The sequence below is a fragment of the Nerophis lumbriciformis genome, linkage group LG19, assembly GCF_033978685.3.
Source record: "Nerophis lumbriciformis linkage group LG19, RoL_Nlum_v2.1, whole genome shotgun sequence".
NCBI lineage: Eukaryota > Metazoa > Chordata > Actinopteri > Syngnathiformes > Syngnathidae > Nerophis > Nerophis lumbriciformis.
In genome coordinates this window covers 15,922,067-15,934,931 of record NC_084566.2, presented here as the reverse complement: position 1 = coordinate 15,934,931, position 12,865 = coordinate 15,922,067, and the positions used below count along the sequence as shown (strand labels likewise).

Below are 12,865 nucleotides of genomic sequence, written 5' to 3'. Positions count from 1 at the left end.
GCATATTTTCAGGATGTATATATATATATATATATATATATATATATATATATATATATATATATATATATATATATATATAATGTATATGTATATGTATGAAATACTTGACTTGGTGAATTCTAGCTGTCAATATACTCCTCCCCTCTTAACGACGCCCTCAACCACGCCCTGCCCCACCCCCGACCACGCCCCCATCCCCACCTCCCGAAATCGGAGGTCTCAAGGTTGGCAAGTATGGATTAATGCGAAGGGCTACCAGTTTCCATCCATCCATTTTCTACCGCTTATTCCCTTTGGGGTCGCGGGGGACGCTCGAGCCTATCTCAGCTACAATCGGGCGGAAGACGGGGTACACCCTGGACAAGTCAAGTTTGATACACACTTAAATAAATTGCCAGAAATAGCCAATTTGCTCAATTTACCTTTAACTCTGTTATTATTAATAATTAATGATATTTATCTTTGTGGAAACACTGATCATCTTAATGATTTATCACAATAAATATATATAGAAACAGATAAATATCAATATGCAACACTTTATTTTTACGGTGTGGCGAAGTTGGTAGAGTGGCCGTGCCAGCAATCGCAGGGTTGCTGGTTACTGGGGTTCAATCCCCACCTTCTACCATCCTAGTCACGTCCGTTGTGTCCTTGGGCAAGACACTTCACCCCTTGCTCCTGATGGCTGCTGGTTAGCGCCTTGCATGGCAGCTCCCGCCATCAGTGTGTGAATGTGTGTGCGAATGGGTGAATGTGGAAATACTGTCAAAGCGCTTTGAGTACCTTGAAGGTAGAAAAGCGCTATACAAGTATAACCCATTTATCATTTATATTTTCTCTAAGTGCACATTTTTCAAATTGAACATTTTCAAATGATCACTTCTAAGACAGTCTTGTGAAATCACAATATCACATTTTAACTAGCTAGCCACTAACATTTTTTAACAAATCATGAATTACTTTGCACCATGTTTGTACAAATAATAACTCATGTAAAATACAAAGGTCAACTCTCAAATTTTTAAATAAATCATGTCACACTTTGAAATGGACACCAAATCTGTTATCTGTTTCTTTGTCAGTTAGTGAAGACCAAGTCTTTCAAATATTTTCTTGGATTTTCAAATTCTATTTGAGTTTTGTCTCTCTTAGAATTAAAAATGTCGAGCAAAACGAGACCAGCTTGCTAGTAAATAAATAAAATTAAAAAAATAGAGGCAGCTCACTGGTAAGTGCTGCTATTTGAGCTATTTTTAGAACAGGCCAGCGGGCTACTCATCTGGTCCGTACGGGCTACCTAGTGCCCACGGGCAACGCGTTGGTGACCCCTGCTCTATATATTGCGGGTTTGTCTCTGTGCGATATAGAAAATGACTATATCGTGATATTTGAGTATACGTTCTCACGCAGTTGCTTTTAGCTGCGGGCATTACACTACAGGCTCTTCTCACTCTTTCTTGTCTCTCCTTCTCACAAAGAGATAAAACAAGCGCACCTTCTTACATACGTCACATACGTATACACCCTTGCGGAGCAGAGAGGTAGCGGCATGGGTAACGTTAGCAGTGGTGCGAGTGGTAATACGAGAGAAAGAAGGTGCGAATCTGGTAACAAATGAAGGAAGAATTAATTCCCAAGAAAAACAGCATGGGGTCCATCATCTGGCGGTGGTTTGGCTTCAAGCGGGAATATGTCGAACAGACAACCGTAATTTGGCAAGTGTGGGGCAAAAGCGTTGCTACAAAAAGTAGCATTACTGCTAATATGTAACATCATTTGAAAACTCACCCGCTAGAGAATGAAGAGTGTTTGAAACTCCGCATGTCAACATCTCCGTTCAGTGCCACACCAACAAAATGCCGAGGCAACCATTTCCAGATCAACACCGTATGAAACAAATAGTCAACAACAGAAGGAAATAACATCTGCAGGAACTTACCACATAGCGAAGGACATACACTATTTGATTTACTATTATGCAGCTCTTTTTTTTTTGACAGTTATTGAAATATCTTGTGTGACATCATGCACAAAAGTGCACTTTATTTGTTTTAAATGATTGTAGTGTCGTTCTGTACAAAAACTGCACTTTAATTTAGTGTTGTTTTGATATGTCATCTTAATGACATCATGCAAAAAAGTGCACTCATAGCTTGTTTTAAAATGTCTCTGACAATCTTGCACTTTCTGTTTTGAAATGACATGAATGTTTGTGGCACTGCTTAATAACTGTTTAATAAATACACTTTTGGTCAATTGACCTAGTTGTGATTTCCCCTCTCTGCATTTAAAATTAGCATATATTAATGCAGTATGAACAAGAATGTTTTAATGTAGACACATAGCATCATCATACTGGTGTGATTATATGCATAAGTGTTCATTCAAGGTTAAGGCAAAATATCCAGATATATATCGTGTATCGTGACATGGCCTAAAAATATTGAGATATTAAAAAAGGCCATATCGCCCAGCCATATATATATATATATATATATATATATATATATATATATATATATATATATATATATATATATATATATATAACTGAGGCTCCTTCAAATGCTCTCTGCTTTAAATGTCATAAATAACGAGGTATGCTTTGCAAAATGACAAAAGTGTTTATGTCTTTGACAAGATGAAGGTGTAATGTTGGCACACTTTGCATGTTTTCACCTGCCATGTTGTTGCGAGCGGCCGCACCGACCCGCTACCGTTCGGAAAAAAACGTCTATTGTCGACAAATTAATTTGTCGGGGACAAATTTTATTATCTATATCTGCCGACAATATCGACGAAACGCTGCACCCCTTCTACACGTACAAGTAGGAGGGTGGCACTGCAGCCTTGACAAACATCTGACTGGCACCACGAGTCCAGCCTCCTAATGCCATCATTGTATGCCACCTGGAGTTGATGTATAGCAAACCTGGGCAAATTAAGGCCCGGGGGCCACATGCGGCCCGTTAAGCTTTTCAATCTGGCCCGCCGGACATTCACAAATATTTTTTTTAGATCTTTAAGATGGAAAGTGTAGCTGCCATTATGATGTGCAGTCATGTTTTCTAATGACCGTAAGTCTTGAACTATACAAAGTATTTCAATGGTTGGAATCTGCACTTTTGGATGATATACCAGTTACTATGGTAATCTAATTAGTTACTATGGTAATCTAATTAGTTACTATGGTTATCTAATTAGTTACTATGGTAATCTACGTTTCAGCAGCTCAGACGCGGCACCAAGCAGTGTGGGCGGGAAGCGTTTCCACAGACGCGGCAGGAGATTTTCACAACAAAGTTCTAAAGCTTAGTGATATATCAGATATATCAGATTGTAGGTGGGTTTATTTTGTACCCTTTGCGTTCATATTTCACGGTTTGTTGCATTTTTGTTGCGTTTCACTTGATTGTAAAATATGTTGATCGAAAGGGGGTGTGACGTTCATATTTTGTCAATATTCAGTGTTTTATCGTTCATAGAAAAATGTAAAATTCCAATACGTTTTTTAAGGCGGTCTGTCATAACATTTTTAGCATTCAATCAGACATTATTGTGAGGTTTAGTATCAGTGTCCCGTAAAATCATACTTGCCAACCTTGAGACCTCCGATTTCGGGAGGTGGGGGGTGGGGGGCGTGGTCGGTGGTGGGCCGGGGCGTGGTTGGGGCGGGGGGCGTGGTTAAGAGGGGAGGAGTATATTTACAGCTAGAATTCACCAACTCGAGTATTTCATATATATATATATATATATATATATATATATATATATATATATATATATATATATATATATATATATATATATATATATATATATAAAAGTATGAAATACTTGACTTTCAGTGAATTCTAGCTATATATATATTTATTTATTTTATTATATATATAAATTAAAGAAATACTTTAATTTCAGTGTTCATTTATTTACACATATACACACACATAACACTCATCTACTCATTGTTGTACTTGAAAGTACAATGCAATACAATTCCGGGGCAATGGCACCTATCAAATACACAGTAATGAAAACACAGTTGTTCTACTAACTGTACTGTGTGTTATGAGAGTAGAGTATGTGTGTGTGTGGCCCTTTAATAGGTGACAGCATGTGAGGTGAGTCACGTCAGTGAGTGTGTGGGCGAGAGAAGAGAGGGAGCGGTAGCGTGAGTGCGGGGAGGGACTAGTTGGTTTTGTGTTGGATTGGCTGTGTGCAAGCAATCAATAAAGCAAGATTTGCAACTAATCGCTGGACTCATCATTCACCCTAAAGTCGTCCGCTGTGGAGACCCACTACCGTGAAGGGTGTTGCCCCGAGCATGCATCAGCCCTGGAGAAGTGTCTCCCCTGCGCTCTTCGACTACGGTCTCGTTCTTCTGCTCCGTCTCCTTGTGTGCGCACACTGGACTCAGGTCCGCATGGAGCTGGAGGGGGCGTGGCCTCCAGCTCCGGCTGAATTCCGGGAGAAAATTTATTCCGGGAGGTTTTCGGGAGAGGCGCTGAATTTCGTGAGTCTCCCGGAAAATCCGGGAGGGTTGGCAAGTATGCGAAAAATAGATATACCGGCCCCCAGACACATTTTTTTCTCTAAATGTGGTCCCCGAGTCAAAATAATTGCCCAGGCCTGATGTATAGCCTACTGCTTTTTTCTGTTTCTGCCACAGGTGGGCAGTATACATGGCGGCACAAAATGTACTGAGCACATGGAAAACAGCATAGACCGCTGTCTGTAAATGTCTCTATCATCTGGTAGGTGAGCAGATATGTAGTGTCCCAAGTGTTTGATTTCATCAAAGACATTGAGGATGTTGCCTGACATTATGAAGTCAGGGAAATTTAATGTTGTATCCTCTGCACTCCTGGCAATCTAGATATTACTCTTTTTTTGCATTGTCTTTAATGTCAAAGTCTAATCCATACGGAGAGCCCACCTTCAGAAGATGACTAAAACATCAGCATACATCAGGTGGTTTGTGATAGTATTGCCCACTATACAACCAGTCCTATATTAATTTCAAAGCTTAGATAAATAATCCATATGAACATTAAAAAGACAAGGTGCTGCACACCATTGCTAACATAAAAAGGTGATGATACCTAGTTTCCTCGTTTTACACACATTCGATTCCATTCCATTGAAAGCAGTAAAACAATGTTTGTGCGCCTGAATAAAAAAACAAATGCTGGCTTTGTTATTTACAAATGCCAATTTTGTTTAAAATAAATAGTTTTGAAAAAAAAACATGTTAGTTTTCGCTAGTTAAATATTGTAGAAACATGTGTCGGTTTGCTCACAATCGCCCCCCACATCCCCCAGTGTGGTGAGTCAGAGTACAACTTAAGCGTTGGAGGACCTGAGCCTCCAGCTTCTCGTTTTTCTATTTTAGGGTGTGATGATCAAGAATAATGATGTGACGCTTACATTGAAACATTAAAGGTGCCGTATAAAATAATGTGGCCAGAAATGGTACTGCGATCACATTCAAAATTCTGTAATCCCCTCCCCCTCTCTCCCTGACTGAGGTTTCCAGATACGCAGCCGAATCCAGCTCAATCAACTGGGCTACTCCAAGGAACTTCAAACTTCCACTGCCTCTTACTAGGGGTTGAGGTGCTGGGACCATAATAGCTGAATAGACAAGCGTTTTGTCAATAACAAATCTCTAACCAACACATTTTACACAGGAATTAGGCTATTTTCAGGAAGAAGTACGTCATGCCTGCGTACAATATCACAACAAATGGCAATCATATGGTTATTGTCAGTACTATCAGAAAACAAAGACTAAAACAAACTACAACCAACACTAGCAATGGTTACACTGGTGAAAATAAGTATAACATGCTTCGCAGCCTAATGTAAAGAGGAGACATTTTACCAAGGTATGCCTATAGGCTACTGTTCCAAACATTTCAGATTGCCATATAACTTGGTACATGTAGTCCACAATATGCAAACACGAATGAGGAATTATTTTATCTTGTGATTTGGCTGTCTCCATATGTTTCACATTGCCATGATGATAGCCGTGCCAATGTTGGAACCCATTTCCTCAGCGTATCAGCATATTGAGAACGAAATAGGCACTGACACTACCCATATCCACATAGGGTAAAATATATTTTCGACAAATAAAACCTGTCAGTTGGAATACACATCGACATACAGGCTAACAGGCATGTATTTCCCCCGTCAGCCTAAATATCGATGTGTCATTGACCAGGCTAGCATGCTAAGCATTACACTAGGAGCGAAGCGCCATCACACTAAGCATTAGTTGCACGAACATACCAGCTTTGTTAGACAAGATGATAGACTGTATTGGACAGTTTACATACGAAATGTCCATTTCCATTTATTACAAGTACCGGTAATAAGAAAACGTAAATGCCTTACTTACCTATCCAGGAGGAAATTAGCAAGTTTGGCGACAGATGAAAAAATCTTCTCCGCCTTCAATCATCTCCATCTTTCAAAGGCATCCTCAATACAAATCCTTGTTTTGTTCCTGAGAATCATAACGACACCTTTTAGATTTACTATGGTCTGAGATATTTAGTAACTTTACCAGTGGCAGTAGCTAGACAAAGAGGGCGGTGTGTAACTGGCAACCTGGATGTGACATACTCACAGACTTTGTAATTGGTCAAACGGTGGTGGGCGGGGCATCAAAATGAAAACAATAACAATAATAACTGTAAATCAAATTTTTAAATGAGCATATCCCGGCTGAACTACTGCTATGAGTTATAGAGGTATTTGAAAAGAACATGATTTAACAAAGCCTTTTGACATATCACAGCCATTTAATGATGACTTGACGTGAAATTATTACATACGGCTCCTTTAAACATGCTGGCGATTCTACAGCAGTGTTTCTTAACCATAGGGCCCTTTAGCCGTTTCTCAGCTGCGGTCCTTATGGGCCTCAGTTGTTATACACTTTTCCACCACTTGTGGCAGTAATGACAATCTCAAACAAACAGAAGAAGTCTGGCGCTATAGCCATAGAGAAGTTTCCTAAGCGCAAATATTTGGACTAAAGTGATGTAGCTGTACTTTCATTACCATTTTAACTTCTTTGACAGTTTAATGAAAAAACATATTCATTTAGTTTGATTATTGTAACACACACACACACACACAAGTAAAGAGATGAAACGGCAACACATGCTGAAGCCTCGTGATCAGTTTGTTTGCAAATTTAGTGATTTTTACTCAAGTAAATGCTAAAATTGTATAACAGTTTAATGGACCAATATTTATTTAATTGTTTGTTTTTGTTTTCTATCAAGACAAGTAAGGCTCTGTCTCTCCTGCCTAACCTGACCACACTTCCCTGATATAATGTATCATGTTTCCTTAAAAACAAAGGCCAGTTGTTGTTTTTTTATATTAGTAATAAAAAAAACATTTTAAACTTACAGTATAATTCATCCTCTTGAGCACATACTGTACATCTCTTCTCCCACTCTGTTTCTTTTCCAGCACTTTCTCTTTGGTTTAACAAGTTTCTGAGCATCTTAAAAGTCCAACATTCAACTTTTATCCATCTCCAATGCTCATTGTGAGAGGTACAGTGTGTAATGAGAAGCATTGTCTTTGTATTTTGTCCCTGGGAGCAATTATTAGTAGCAGAGAGTTTGAGCAAAATGGCTGCCGAGTTCAAAGGAGCATGAACCAGGAAGTGAAAGAGAGGAACACAAAGTGGGGAAGGTAATATATGTGACACAGATTAGATATGAGGACAGGCATTGATGCTATGATGTCAAGAGAAATGTGTATCATGTAGATAAATATTTAGTTCACTATTTTAGATGTAGATGGCTGACTAAGTTTACAAAAATGAACAATCTTTAACAAACTTTGGCCTACTTGGCAGCCAATTTCTTTTCAATCCTCATTCTACCTCGGGGGTCAGCAACCCGCATGCGGCTCTTTAGTGCCGCCCTAGTGGCTCCCTGGAGCATTTAAAAAAAAAAGATTGAAAATGGAAAAAGATGGGGGGGAAATAATTGTTTGCTTTAATATGTTTTTGTTTGAGCACAAACATGACACAAAACTTCCCAATTGTTGTTTAAAATGTTTGTGTGTATGCTTCACTGATGAGAGTATTTGGTAAACATCGTTTTGTCCTACTAATTTCGGCGGTTCTTGAACTCACCATAGTGTGGACTGTGACGCAAAACAGTTTGTTTACATGTAAAATCTTTCACTCTTTCTTTGTCTCATTTTGTCCACCAAAAGTTTCATGCTGTGCGTGAATGCACAAAGGTGAGGTTTGTTGATGTTAGTGACTTGTTGGAGGGCTAATCAGGCATATTTGGTCACTTCATGACTGCAAGCTAATCAATGCTATCATGCTATTTAGGCTAGCTGTATGTACATATTGCATCATTATGTCTCATTTGTAGCTATATTTGAGCTCATTTAATTTCCTTTACTTTAGTCCTCTTTGTAAAGAATTTATTTTTGCGTGTCTCATGACATATCTGTATGTAATATTGGCTGCATTTCAGATAGTTGTTTGTGTGCCATGTTGTTCCAGACCACAGCAAACATTACCTAGCTTGCCAAAGATTGTAATAAATCTATTAAAATAAGACAGCCTTAACTTGGACATACACATCTATACCTTTGGCCATTAAAAGCCAGTAATTTCCAGGAGTTATCTCACCTTCTAGGTAGGTTGTGAGTTCAAACCCCGGCCGAGTCATACCAAAGACTATAAAAATGGGACCCTCCCTGCTTGGCACTCAGTATGAAAGGTTGGAATTGGGGGTTAAATCACCAAAAATTATTCCCGGGCGCGGCCACCGCTGCTGCCCACTGCTCCCCTCACCTCCCAGGGGGTGAGCAAGGGGATGGGTCAAATGCAGAGGACAAATTTCACCACACTAGTGTGTGTGTGACAATCATTGGTACTTTAACTTTTTAACTTTAACCTAACTTTACCAATGCTTTATAATGTTGTAAAAATGTGTAGAATAAATATTAAATTTCAACATTTCTGTCGACGAAGATTTGCTTCAGCCTGCGACACATAGTCATTTTGATAGTAGGCTATTATAGCTAATATAGACACTTACGTCATGTGTTGCCTTCATTATAAGACTTATATACGGCTTTTAATTTTTTGCGGCTCCAGACAGATTTGTTTTTTGTATTTTGGGTCCAATATGGCTCTTTCAACGTTTTGGGTTGCCGACTCCTGTACTACCTGTATGCTGCAAAACACTTTTAGCGAACAGTACGCTGAATAAACTCAATTCACATGTATCCATTAACTCCATACTAATGATCCTTGCCAAGTACTGTTTGTTTGTAAACCACACAACTCAAAAAACGTTGTTTGCAACCTTCACACGAGCTAACTTTAGTTAAGCGACAGGTGAAGTTAGTCCCACATAATTGTAGCAAACTACACGGAAAAAAGTAGATAGCGACATCAACACTACATATATAAATGTGTATCTCAACTTAATGTACAACCCAAACTGTCTGGCTTTTTAACATTTTAACATTTATTTTAACTTGCATAGTTGCGGTACAACGTACACAATGAGGGGTAAACACTGGAAATACATTAAATTAAAGGCAGTGAAACAATACTAATAATATTGAATAACACCAAAATATTTACTCTCTATTGGAATGGAGACCTTTCAGCGCAGGATAAATTATTGTTTCAACAGAAAACAGTGGCAAAATGACAATAATCTGGCAGTGCAAAATGTTTGTCCCACAAAACAGACATTAATAAACTCCATCTTTACATGAAGACAAGTCAATAAAAGTGAACTTGGTTTTGTGCCAAAACTGGAATCCTATCTGACTTTTATACCAGCGGCATTGACACTTACCCATCGCCTCTCTCCTTCCTGAGTGCTTTGCTCACACAGCTGTGCTCTGTCAAGTTAGCTAGAACAAAACAGAACGATTATATAATGTCAATTGAATAAAAGTACCGTATTTTTCGGACTACAAGGCGCACTTAAAATCCTTTCATTTTCTCAAAAATCGACAATGTGCCTAATGTACGGCATGAATCTGGTTGTGCTTACTGACCTCGAAGCAATTTCCTTTGGTACATGGTGTAATGATAAGTGTGACCAGTAGATGGCAGTCACACATAAGAGATACATGTAGACTGCAATATGATGGCAATAAACAACACCAAAACTTTAAATGTTCCATTGAGAACAAAGAACATTACACACGGCAGTCAAAAATCTGTCAAAATGTTTTAGTATGACTTTGAAGTCGCACCGCTTGATGGATTGTCGGCCCATTACGGCTACTGTAGTCAGACATACAAGTATTACTAGTTACTGAAAACCAGTAACTAGTTACAGTTACTAGTTACTTTATTTCAAAAGTAACTCAGTTACTAACTCAGTTACTTACACCAAAAAGTAATGCGTTACTGTGAAAAGTAACTATTTAGTTACTTTTACTTTTTTTTTTTTTTTTTAAAGCTCCCATTAATGCCCTTTTAGCCTTCATTTCAATACTGTTATTGCACTGGAGAATAATACAATGTGTTGATCAACTTGACATGTATTTGCATCACTGAACAGGCCAATTTACTTCAGGCCAGAACAAATTGACAAAACTATTTTTAAAATAGCTGCAACATAACATACATAAGTAACAAACAGCATAATAACAACATAGCTGTAAACCTGGCTTCACCTAAGGAAGACACACGTGACATACACAAAGCCTAACCAGGCAGATTTTAATTGTTGTTTTGGGCAGTAGACAGGATCTTTGATCCAAGACACAACTTACATTTAACTAAAATGTTCTTTTCTTTGTGCTCGACAAAAGAAAAGAAGTGAGAATATCTCATACTTGCCAACCCTCCCGAATTTCAGTGCCTCTCCCCGGGACAACCATTCTCCCAAATTTCTCCCGATTTCCAACCGGACTTAAGGCACGTCCCCTCCAGGTCCGTGCGGACCTGAGTGAGGACAGCCTGTCGTCACGTCCGCTTGGTCAACCAAAGAGTAACCACAAAACACTATACCGTATAGTGTTCTGTGGTTACTTTTTGGTTGGCCAACGGTTTACGTTGTATTGCACCCCCCCCTTCCCACACCCAGACACACACAGAGTGCACCTCTTGTGACACAAGAGATTCAGAAGGACGACACTGCAGCGCTGCAATAAAACACACTCAGATCTTCTGTTTCTAGCCGATACTACATAAAATATAACGTAAAATAACGCAGCAACGCATCATGTAGTAACGGTAACTGAGTTACTGAATATAAAAAATAACGCGTTAGATTACTTGTTACCGCCGAAACTAACGGCGTTACAGTAACGCGTTACCTTGTAACGCGTTAGTCCCAACACTGAGTATTACTATGGTGTGTGTATAAGGACCACAAAATGGCACCCATTAGCAGACATATTATCTGGCATTTTGTTTGACAATATTATGCAAAACCAACTTTTCTTACCTTCTGGTACCTGCTGATGTGTATTTGAGATCTGCATAAGTCCTGAGAATTTGCGCACGTCCGCCACTGTAGTCCGTGCTGACGCCGTAGTCGGTAGGCTACTTCTTTTTCTCTATTTTCTTGTTATGGGACATTCATCCTCTGCTGTTGCCATTTCTTTTTTTCTTTTTTTTTTTTTTTTTTTTTTTCTTTTTTTTTTTATGTCCTGTCCAGCTTCTCAGGCAAATCATATAGTTGATGTAGATGCCCATGTCGGCTGTTCAGATTTACTTTACAAAAGAGAAGTGTAGGATACTTCTCTTGTTGCCTTATTTGTATTTGACTTTATTAAATGTATTTATATTATCATTTAGTGCAGCCGGGCCGGAGCAGGAGGGGATAGAAAGAGAAAAAAAAAGAAGACAGAGGGGGAAATTGTGGGGACAAGAGGGGGATTAGACAGAGAGACAAAAACAACAACAGCAAACAACAACAACAACAACAATAGAGCAACATCAGCAAATATGACATGTACAAATATGATGGTAAAAGTAATAGCAAATAAGCAGTTAGCGCGGCGAGGCCAGCCCCCGGCCACCCCACCCAAACCGGCCGCCGCAGGACCACCCAGGCACAGGGCCACGGGAACCACCCACCCCACCCGCAGGGACCCCAACGATGGAGATGGAACAACCAGCAACCGCCCCGCCGAGCCCCCCCCCTGAGGGAGGGGAAAAATTAAAAAATAATATTAATAAAATATATTAAAAAAATAAATAAATAAATAAATTAATTAATTAATTAATAAAAAAAAAAAAGAATTAAAAGAAGATCACAGACATGCTGACAAACAAGGTCACTACCCCAGCAACTGGCCGACTCGCAGCACCTCGGAATACCTTGCAGCACCAAGCTACCACAATAGACGCAGGGACTAGGCCCAACAGGCCCCAACCAAGACGGGCACCCGGAAGGGATGGACAGCGGGACCCAGGAGCTCCAGACACGCAGTTCGGATGCAGTAGCCTGAGGCGTCGACCCCCGTCTGACAGGCAGGCCCAGAGCGTACCCCCAGAAATATACATACATACATACATATATACATACACATACACACATACACGTATACATACCCACACATACACATATATACATATACATACACATATGTACACATACACATATATAAACATACATACATACACACACATATACATACATATACACAGTTCGTCAGCCCCGACAGCCATCACGCGCGCGCGCTGCCACCAGTCACAACATCAGCCACACCCCTGCACCAGACCCAGCAGCCACGGGCGCCCACACCACAAACAAACGGCAGCAGAAACAGCAGCCGCAATAACCCCAGACAGCCAGCACCAGCCAATCAAATCAAAGCGATC

The 12,865-nt window shown here is 39.6% G+C and overlaps 1 protein-coding gene across 2 annotated transcripts in view; it reads right to left on the bottom strand.

The window, feature by feature from the left end:
- Positions 1–9,923, bottom strand: part of LOC133618792 (zinc finger protein 521-like) — a 295,725-nt gene extending 285,802 nt beyond the window's left edge. The window contains exons 1-2 of one of the 2 annotated variants that reach the window (XM_061979506.2): positions 9,876–9,923; positions 6,413–6,520 (exon numbers count right to left, since the gene is read on the bottom strand). The gene's annotated coding sequence lies outside the window, so the exon portion shown is untranslated. Of the gene's footprint in view, positions 1–6,412; positions 6,521–7,437; positions 7,613–9,875 lie in introns of those variants that run through there. The other variant, XM_061979501.2, reaches the window with a different exon arrangement.
- Between the last annotated feature and the right edge of the window lie 2,942 nt (positions 9,924–12,865).